Here is a 10,937-nt window from a genome sequence, read left to right on the forward strand (position 1 = left end):
CGTCCTGGACGGTGGGGGGCACTAGCTCCCCTTTGTAGATGTGGAAACTGTGGACACTGTCGGGGGGACGGAGACACCCACAGACGCTGATGTGTCTGTCTATCCTCGCCTGAGGGTATGTTCTTATTGGTTTTAGAGAGAGAAAGGGAGAGGGAGAGGAGGAGAAACATCGATGCCAGAGAGAAACATTGAGCAGTTGCCTCCCCTGCTAGCCCTGACCAGGGATGGAACCTGCCACCGGGGCATGTGTCCTGACTGGGAATCAAACCGGCAACCTTTTGGTCTATGGGACAACACTGCAACCCATGGAGCCAGGGCTTTCTGTATGTCCTTTTGCTGCATGAACCCTTCTGTCTCTCCCAGTCCCAGCACGGGTCAGGATCCTGGCAGGAAAGCGAGACGGTGGGCTGTGCCCTTACTCCTGTGGTGGGGAGGGGAGGGGCACAGCCTGGGGTGCAAGCAAGGGTGACAGTGAAGAGTGGGTCGGGGGACCTCAGACCAGTGCTCCTCCAAATTTAATGTGCATCTGCTCCAGGCATTTAAAAAAAATATATATTTTTTTTATTGATTTCACAGAGGAAGGGAGAGGGAGGGAGAGAGAAACATCAATGATGAGAGAGAATCATTGATCGGCTGCCTCCTACACACCCCACACTGGGGATGGAGCCCGCAACCCGGGCCTGTGCTCTGGCTGGGAATCGAACCGTGACCTCCTGGCTCATAGGTCGATGCTCAACCACTGAGCCGCACTGGCCAGGCAGGCCTGTTGTTAAAATGCAGGCTCTGGCTCAGGGGTCTGAGGTGCGGCCTGAAGTCCTGCACTTCTAATGTGCGTCCAGGTGACACTGGTGATGCCGGTCTGGGCGGCTCCCCCTCGGAGTTGCTAGACTCTCTGTTGGCTTATGTCCCGGCACCCACCTCCCCCACCCCCCACCCCCCACCCCCCACCCCGCCCCGGGCCTCTCTGATGGAGACCAGGGCAAGTTCCCCGTCTCCTGGGACAGGCTGCCTTCCTGAGGAATGGAATTGTTTTTCTCACACCTTGGCCTTTGTCCTCTTTTAGATCAGATTCTACCATCGTTATACAAACGGAAGGAGGATCTTTGTACCGAGTAGAACTTCAGAGTGAGGAAACCGACTAGAACTTACTAGTTCTCAACCTGTGGGTCGCGACCCCTTTGGCAGTCGAACGACCCTTTCACAGGGGTCGTCTAAGACCACCCTGCATTTCAGATATTTACATGATGATTCATAACAGTAGCAACATGACAGTTATGAAGTAGCAACAAAAATAACTTTATGGTTGGGTCACCACATGAGGAGCTGTATTTAAAGGGCCAGAAGGTTGAGAACCACTGGACTAGAAGGCGGGACTCCAGGGGGGAAGGGACCTTCCTGGGGCTCTTCAAATCGGGGTGTCCCTGAGCCAGGAGGACGCTTACTCTAAGGCTTGGGAAGTGTCTGTCTCCATGTCAGTCACAAACCAGGGAGCAGAAAGGGGAGGAAGTTGGGTTTATTGCAGGGTGGGCTGTGTTGGGCCCACTCCAAAGCCCCAGCCCCATCTGAAACTATGAGTGGGACAGAGTGGGGTAGGGGAGGCCAGAGCTTGGACCAGCATTTAAAGGGATAAGAGGGCCCTGTAGCTTTAAACCCGCCCTTTTCCTTCCAACCCCCGCGCCCCCCCCCCCCCAACCCTGGCCTTCCCCAGGTTCCTGGAGGAGCTGAGAGTTGTGTCTTCTCCCTGCCCTGCCAAGCTGCTCACTGGTGGCTCTGGAGGCTGTGCTTTGTGGTCTCCATGGAAACCATTAGTTGCTAAGCAACTGGAGCATCATCTGTGCTGAGCTCTCACATCTAATTATCCCATCACAGCAGAGGAGAAGGGTTTGGGGAGCTGAGAGGAGGGGAGGCCAAGCTCAGGAGTGAGAGGATAACTCTCTTAGCCTCTTAGCTGAGCAGACTCCTTGGCTACATGGAGGCCCCCGGAAGCCACAGCCCCCCGCCTCTCCGGAGAATTTTCTCTGGGCTTGGAGTCAGCCAACTAGAAGCACAAGGGCTGGTGTCTCAGGCCTGGACCCACGCTCTCTCAGCTGACTCCCTGCGCCGGGTTCTCAATCCTAAACTCCCTCAAGTTCCCTCCCTGCCTCTTTCCTTCGAAGTTCCATATTCAAGTGAACAAAATGTACTGAGTATCCGATATGTCCCTGGCCCTGTGCGAGGCACCAGGAATGGGCAGGTCAGAGAAGTTCTGCCCCCAGGGAGCGCCCAATCTCCCTCTGCTGCTTGGACTGGCTTCCTCCCAGCACAGACCCGCTCTTTCTGAAGGATAGCACTTTTTTTTTCTTGACTCTGGTCGTTTTGCGGCTGTAAGACCTCAGCTGAGAGCCCAGGTCTGTGGGCTGCTCTGCGGTTTTCTCCCCCTAAAGCCACCCTCTGCCCCCAGGACCTTAGGAAAGTGGGCCCATGGGCTCCCGGGGCCTGTCAGCTTCTCCTAGGGGCCTCTTGCTGATGAGTGGTGCCATAGGCTTTAGGTAAGTCACTCTGAACTCCATTTTCTCACCTAAAATGGGAAGACTCATTCCTTCCCATTCCTCTAGCAACATATGACAGGTGTAAAAAATAAAGGTGAAGGCCCTGGCTGGTTGCTCAGTGGTTAGAGTGTCAGCCTGCAGACCAGACTAAAGGGTCATGGGTTTGATTCCCATTCAAGGGCATGTACCTCAGTTTCCGGTTTGATCCCCAGGCCTGGTCAGGGCACGTGCGGGAGGCAACCAATCGATGCCTCTCTCTCATGTCGATGTGTCTCTCTCTCTCTTTCTCCCTCGCCCTCCTTTCTCCCTTCCACTCTCTCTAAAAGTCAATAGGAAAAAATATCCTTGGGTGAGGGTTAACACACACACGCACACACACACGCACACGCACACGCACACGCACACGCACACGCACACGCACACGCACAGGTGCAGGAGAAGTGCAGGAGATCATTGCCCTGATCTGTAGGACGCACTGGGAGAGACCCTGGGCTGAGCCTGGAGGTGAGACGCAGTGCTCACCAGAAGTTGGTCCCATGGGACATGGCAAGGCCTCTGTCCTAGAGACCTGAGGCTGGAAGAGGCCATGAGAATGACAAATCTCCGTCACTCAGTTGGAAAAGACACGGATGCTCCATTTTCTTTCTAATGTTACCCACATCTGCTTCCAGCTTCACAGCTTTGGCCAATTTACCCACGTAGCTAGCCTGAGCGGCAGTTTCCTCATCTGTGGGAAGGGTAGACAGTCTGTCTTGCTCGGATACTGCATCTGTCACTCAGTTAATTTATGAGAGTGTCTAGCACAGGATCTGGTTCAATAAATATTAATTTGAATAATTAATCTCCTTTCCTTTTTATTAACCCTTCGTGCAGGTAAGACACAGAGGCAACTCATTATTTTCCCAAAGTTATAGAGTGAGTAGGGAAGGAGATGGCATAGAAGTTAGAATCCGCGTGGCTCAGTGACTGAGCGTCGACCTATGAACCAGGAGGTCAGGATTCAATCCCCGGTCAGGGCACAGTGTGGGGTGTGCAGGAGGCAGCCCATCAGTGATTCTCACCATTTACGTTTCTATTTCTCTCTCCCTCTCCCTTGCTCTCTGAAACCAATAAAAATATATTTTTTGGGGAAAAAAAGAAATTAGAATTTGTGTCTCCAGCTGTGTCACTGGTACAGAGGGAGGTGGGTGGGTAGAAAAGGCAGTGGGTTTGGAGGGGTGCCAGGGATGGGCCGTGCGGTTCCCTGTACAGCAAGCGCACCGCGGGTCTGGGCGCACAGGAAACATCTTGCTCAGTGAGCGTCTGCTGAACAGTAACTCTGTGGTGGGGTTGCCGGTGGTAAGGTACAGAGATGATAAGACACCATTGCTGCTTTCAAGTTGCTGAGTCTTAAAAAGTGAACCAGAGTTAGCCTGGTTGAAAAATGGAAGAAGAGAGTCTGAAAAGGCGGAGCAGCCCTGGTCGGGTGGCTCAGTGGGTTAGAAGGTCATCCTGATGCACGAAGGTTGCAGGTTTGATCCCCAGTCAGGGCACATACAAGAAGCAACCAATAAACGCTGGAATGAGTGGAACAACAAACCGATGATTCATTCTCTCTCTCTCTCTCTCTCTCTCTCTCTCTCTCTCTCTCTCTCTTTCTCTCTCAATACCCTGGGGACACGCCCTGGCTGGTTTGGCTCAGTGGATAGAGTGTTGGCCTGTGGACTGAAAGGTCCTGGGTTTGATTCCCGTCAGGGGCACATGCCTGGGTTGTGGGCTCAGTCCCCAGTGGGGGCGTGCAGGAGGCAGCTGATCAATGATTCTCTCTCATCATTGATGTTTCTATTTCTCTCTCCCTCACCCTTCCTCTCTGAAATCAATAAAAATACATTTTAAAAACTACCCTGGGGCCCTGATCGGTTTGGCTCAGTGGATAGAGCATCAGCCTGCGGACTGAAGGGTCCCAGGTTTGATTCCAGTCAAGGGCATGTACCTTGGTTGCGGGCACATCCCCAGCAGGGGTGTGCAGGAGGTGGCTGTTCGATTTTTCTCTTTCATTGATGTTTCTAACTCTCTATCCCTCTCCCTTCCTCTCTATAAAAACAACAACAACAAAAAAAACCACCCCAAAACCTCCCCTGGGGGTGGAACCTAGAGGGGCCAACATAAGACTTAGAAATGTAAATTATGTTGACACCTTCTGGAACTGTGAACTGTACATCTTGGTGAAAAAGAAGCATTCAAAGATGGGCATGGTGGCCCGGCTGGCTTAGCTGAGGGCTTGAGCGTGGACCTATGAATCAGGAGGTCACAGTTCAATTTCCAGTGTGGGTCGTGCAGGAGGCAGCTGATCAATGATTCTCTCTCATCATGGTGTTTCTATCTCTCTCCCCCTCCCTTCCTCTCTGAAATCAATAATAATAAAAAATAATCCTATATAATAAAAGCCTAATATGCTAAGTGTCCAACTGTTCATTTGACTGTTTGGTCAGTCGCTATGATGCACACTGACCACCAGGGGGCAGACGCTCCAACCAGTAGGTTAGCCTGCTGCTGGGGTCCAGCTGATAGGGGCTGGGCGAGAAGGGCCGGACACACCCTGGAGCCCTCCCACGGTCCCTCCCCGGCCTCTAAAATACCTCTTTTAATTAATTTCCTTTCAATGTGTACAAAGCCGTTAGCGGGCCTCCAGTAATGATAATAAAAAGATGGGCCCGGAGAGAGCTCAGCCAGTGGCAGGGTTGCTGGTGGCTTTGCAGGCTGTGCCGAGGAGCTTGGTTTTCACCTTGAAAAACAAAAAACAAAACAAAACAGAAAGCTTTTAAGGCGTTTTAATTGTGTGAAGACCCTATGGGAGCTGGAGAGAACGGAACGGCAGCCAGGGATGGATTGGCACATGGTACCAGGGTTGGTCTGTGGCCAGGAGCACACAGCCGAGGTCACGGCGAGGCCACAAGAAGCACTGCACCTTGCTCCTGGCTCTCGCTTGGATGCCTCCCTCTGGAAGACCTGGGAGCACCTCTCCGGGGAGGACCACATGGCAAGGGGTGGAGGTCTCGCCCCAGAGGAGCCACGTGCATGGACAAGCTCAGAGCGTATCTTCAGGCCCTGCAAGCCTTCCCGGCTGTGGTCCAGGTGGTCAGCTTTGCTGCAACTCCCTGAGACGCCCTGAGCCAGAAGCACCGGCCAAGCCTCTTCCCGATTCCTGACGCCCAGAATAGTGTCTGTTTTATAAGCCACCACATTTGGGGGTGAATTGTTCACATCCTCTGGACATTCTCATGATTGAATATGTGAGTCTGGGGCAGAGAGAGGTGTGGGATGAAGAGAGGAAAGGTGAGCCCGGCCAGCGTGGCTCAGTGGTTGAGCGTTGACCTATGAACCAGGAGGTCACGAGTTCGATTTCTGGTCCGGGGTTGTGGGTTCCATTCCCGATGTGGGGCGTGCAGGAGGCAGCCGGTCAATGACTCTGCCATCACTGATGTTCCTCTCTCGCCCTCTCCTTTCCTCTCGGACATCAATAAAGTTGCGTTGTTGTTTTTTAAGAGAGAGGAAAGGTGAGCAACGGCTGGAACCCTGAGTGCGGACGAGTCCTGGCAGAGAGCGGGAGAGGAGACAGCAGGACAGGGGCCCCAGGGACAGTGTCTGTGGGACGGGTGGAGGGAGGGGAGCTGATGAAGGAGGATGAGACTGAGGAGGAAAACGGAGGGAGTGGATGGAGGGTTTCCCAAAGGAAGTGTCACGTGACGTGAAATAAGGACTAAGCACTGTCCACTGGGCTGAGCATCTTGAGGGTCATGCAGCGCCTTCGGAGCAGCTCCCTGCTGGGGAGGAAGGCAGAGGCCAGAGCCACCTGTGAGGATGCCCCAGGAGAGCCGTGCAGCTTTCAGGAAGCTTGGGCAGGAAGCGAAGGAGATGCCTGGAGAGGAACGGGGGTCCAGGAAAGGCTCCTCCATTCTGTTTTCAAAGTCAAAGATGCAGGAGAGAGGGGTGTGTAATGATGGAGAGGCTTTTGGAGGAGGAAGAAAATGGGGTTCAGATCAGAGGTGGAGGCATTAGCCTTTGCCTTAAGAACCACACCCGCTTTAAATTATACACGGAGTGGCCAGATTATGATGACCACCTGATGTTTGTAGGCACATTAGCTGTACTCTGCATCATATGGGATATGGAAGCCGAAGGCCTGTTCGAACACCTTTGCTGTCTGCAGTTACCAAGATAAAACGTCTCCAATTCGCACAGGAACACAAGGATTGGACAGTCGAGCACTGGAGAAAAGTCACGTGGTCTGATGAATCACATTTCCAGTTGCATCATGCAGATGGCAGAGTGAGAATTTGGCGGAAACAGCATGAAAGCATGCACCCCACATGCATGAGTACAACCCTTCAAGCTGGTGGGGGCAGTGTTATGGTTTGGGGCATGTTTTCCTGGCATGATTTGGGCCCTTTAATTTGTGTGGAACAATGTCTGAATAGCACAACATACCTAAGTATAATTGCTGATCAAGTTCATCCTATCATGTTGATGGCGTATCCCAATGGAGATGGCTTCTTCCAACAAGACAATGCGCCATGCCACGGTGCTCGTATTGTGCAGGAGTGGTTTCAAGAACATGAGGGAGACTTTACCTTGCTTAGGTGGCCCCCACAATCACCAGATCTCAATCCAATTGAGCATTTGTGGGACAAAGTTAAAAGAGCCATCAGGCAGCTGGTTCCACAACCATCAGATCTCACAGAACTGGACAGTGCTATTCATCAGGCATGGTGTCAGATTCCTCGCATCACCTTTCAACATCTCGTGGAGTCAATGCCAAGAAGAATCACCGCAGTATTGAAGGCAAAAGGAAGTCTGAGGGGGTGGTCATAATAATCTGGCCACTCAGTGTATATATGTATATCCCATGTTCAAAGGCTGTTAAATCGCGTTGTTTACCCATATCTTCAGAAAAAAATCATTTCTACTGTCGTGGTAAACAACCTGCTTCCCTATTTATAATGGTCTGGCCCTCTACAACTTCAGCGAGAAATTATAGCTAATTTGCCTACAAATGTCAGGTGGTCATAATAATCTGCACTCAGAGTGTGTGTGTGTGTGTGTGTGTGTGTGTGTATTTATTTCAGAGAGGAAGGGAGAGGGAGAGAGAGAGAAAGAGAGAGAGAGAGAGAGAGAAATATCAATGATGAGAGAGAGTCATTGATCTGCTGCCTCTACACGCCCCCCACTGGGGACTGAGCCCCAAACCCGGGTATGTGCCCTGACCAGGAATCACCAGGATTCAAACCGTGACCTACTGGTTCCTAGGTCGATGCTCAACCACTGGGCCTCGCCGGCCGGGCAGGAACAACACTTTCTAGCAGAGAAAGAGGGGGCAATGATGCAGAGAAGGGCACAGTTTCTGGGGGGGGGGAGGAAGGCTGGGGTGCAGGAGTAAGTGCATGGCGCTCCCCCTGGAAGGCCTTTGCCTTCTCTGGGAAGCAGAAACTCCAGGGGAGAAAGGTTTGGGGCTTGAAAACGGGTGAGAGAAGAGTTTGGAGCCTCTGTGGCAGGAGAGGAAGATTCAGCTACCGGGAGCCTTGACTATCACTGGTCCTCAGGGCCCTCCTGCATCAGTCAGGGTTCTCCAGAGAACTGGGACCAACAGGATGTGTATTTATAGAGATTTATTTTAAGGAATTGGCTCCTGCACTCGTGGCCGCTTGGCAAATCCGAAATCTGATGGGGGAGGCTAGCAGCCTGGAGACCCAGGGAAAGAGCTGCAGTTTGGCCCTGTCTGTGTTGGCTCCATGTTTAGAGCATCAGCCTGTGGACTCAAGGGTCGAGTGTTCAATTCCGGTCAAGGGCGCATAGCTTGGCTGTGGGCTCGATCCCTGACCCCGGTCAGGGTGTGTGGGAGAGGCAACCGACTGATGTGTTTCTCTCACATCGATGTTTCTCTCTGTCTCTCTCCCTCCTTTTCACTCGCTCTAAAAAGCAATGGAGCCGAAACCGGTTTGGCTCAGTGGATAGAGCGTCGGCCTGCGGACTGAAAGGTCCTAGGTTTGATTCTGGTCAAGGGTATGTACCTGGGTTGCGGTCACATCCCCAGTAGGAGGTGTGCAGGAGGCGGCTGATCGATGTTTCTCTCTCATCGATGTTTCTAACTCTCTATCTCCCTTTCTCTCTGTAAAAAATCAATAAAATATATTTAAAAAAAAAAGCAATGGAAAAAATATCCTCAGGTGACAAGGAGTTGCAGTTCACGTCCAAAAGCTGCTGGAAGGATGCGTTCTAGTAGGGTCTTCAGCTGATTGGACGAGACCCACCCACATTACGGGGCAATCTGCTTTACTCAAAGTCCACTGACTTAAGGTGAACCTCACCCAAAACACACCTTCCAGATACACCCAGAATGTTTGACCAAGTATCTTGGCACCGTGGCCGTCAGTTGACACATAAGATTAACTGATCTTGCTATTTGGGAGTTTTTTCCAATTACTCAATAGTTTGGATAGAGAAATTATAATTTTGTCAGGTTGTATTGACTCAGAGTTAGGGTTTTCAAGGCTTGCAAGTTGAGGGATTGGCGAGAGTGGATGGAAATGCGATTGAGGCTAGTTATGAAGAGGAGTGACAGCGGTGATGGGGGAGCACTAGGGGTGCTCAGGGGCGTCAGGTGGGATAAAGGTGAGACCTGGAAGAGCAGGGGCCTGTGGGCGCCAGGAGGGGGAGCGGTGGTGTCTACACGGCTGCTGAGGAGAGAGCCAGGCTCGTCATGGCAGCTGGGTGCTCCACAGAAGGGCAGACAGGGGGCAGCCCCTGGTGTCTTGTTGCTAATCCTCACCCGAGGATAGTTTCCATTGATTTTTAGAGAGCGTGGAGGAGAGACGGAAAGACAGAGAGAAACATCGATGTGAGAGAGACACATTGATTGATTGGTTGCCTCCTGCACGAGCCCCAACCAGGGCCCTTGACCTGAATCGAACCGGGGACCCTTTGATCCGCAGGCCGATGCTCTATCTACTGAGCAAAACCGGCTAGGGCGTTTTGTTGTTGTGGTTGTTGTTTTTTAAATTAACTAATTATTTATTTTTTATTCTTCATTTCACTTATGTGGTGCATCACCTTGATTGATTGTGGATATTAAACCAGGAATAAATCCTATTTGATCAGAGTGTATGATTTTTTAATTATATTGCTAACGTTGGTTTGCTAATATTTTGTTGAGGATTTTTGCATCTCTCTTTATGAGGGATATTGGCTTATAGTTTTTTGTTTGCTTTTGTTTTTTAAATCCTCACCCAAGGATATGTTTCTTTTTTGTTTCTTTTGTTGTTGTTAATCCTCACCTGAGGATATATTTTTCCATTGATTTTTAGAGAGAGTGGAAGGGAGGCAGAGAAACACAGAGAAACATCGATGTGAGAGAGACACATTGATTGGTTGCCTTCACCTGTGCCCCGACTAGGGCTGGGGATCCAGCCTGCAATTGAGGTCCCGTGCCCTTGACTGGAATTGAACCTGGGACCCTTCGGTCCGAGGGCTGACGCTCTAACCACTGAGACACTCGGCCAGGACCAGCCCTGGTGTCTTGAAGGACTGGGCAGGTGACAGTGGGGCCGCTGGAGAGAGGCAGCAGCCGGGCTCTGTCAGGGCCCCCTGCGGCCCCGGGGATAGCCTTGCCGAAGGGGCACCTTGTGAGTCATGCCTTCTTGCTTTTCCTAGAGAAGCCAGAAATCGGAATTTTTAGGTAAAATGTTCTTATTTTCAAATTTAAATGGATATACATGATAAAAATGCAGCTTGTGAGCCAAACAACATCTGTCCCCAAGGCCAGCTTTGACATTGGGACCTCAGGCTGTGCCGTCTGGCACAGGATGTTGGGAGCTGATGTTTTTTCTGCCAGATGAGCAAAGAGGAAGGATATTTGAGGTTAAGGGGCTGGAGGTTTGTAGAAGCGGCCTGGGGTCGCGCAGCGGGGCAGAGCCCTGGGAAGGAGGGATTGGGATGGGGGGAGTGGGGTGTGGATGTGAAGGAGCAATTACCCTGCAAAGACCTGGCCCATCGTGTTTCCCATCGAGAGAGGAGCCTATGACGGGGTTTAAGCAGGGGAGGGGCCTAATTCAGTTTGGTTGTAGAAAGATTGTGGTAAGAGAGGTAGGGCCTGGGTTGTGTGATAATTAAGGCTCTTAATACCTGAAGGAGAGCTAATCCACACAAGAAGTAATGATGGCCGGAATTAGCATGAATTATTTTATTCAATCAATGTTTATTAAATGCCTTTCCACTAATTACTACTAAGTGCTGGGTATTCAGAGGTGAATGAAATGCTCTCCCTGAAACCATGGTCCAGTGGGAGGTACTGAAGAATCCGCCACTACCCTGCACCAGGTTTTTAGTAGAATTAATAACAGCTGCCATTTATGGAGTGCTAACCCCATGCCATGC

This window comes from Myotis daubentonii, chromosome 9 (assembly GCF_963259705.1).
Source record: "Myotis daubentonii chromosome 9, mMyoDau2.1, whole genome shotgun sequence".
Classification (NCBI taxonomy): domain Eukaryota; kingdom Metazoa; phylum Chordata; class Mammalia; order Chiroptera; family Vespertilionidae; genus Myotis; species Myotis daubentonii.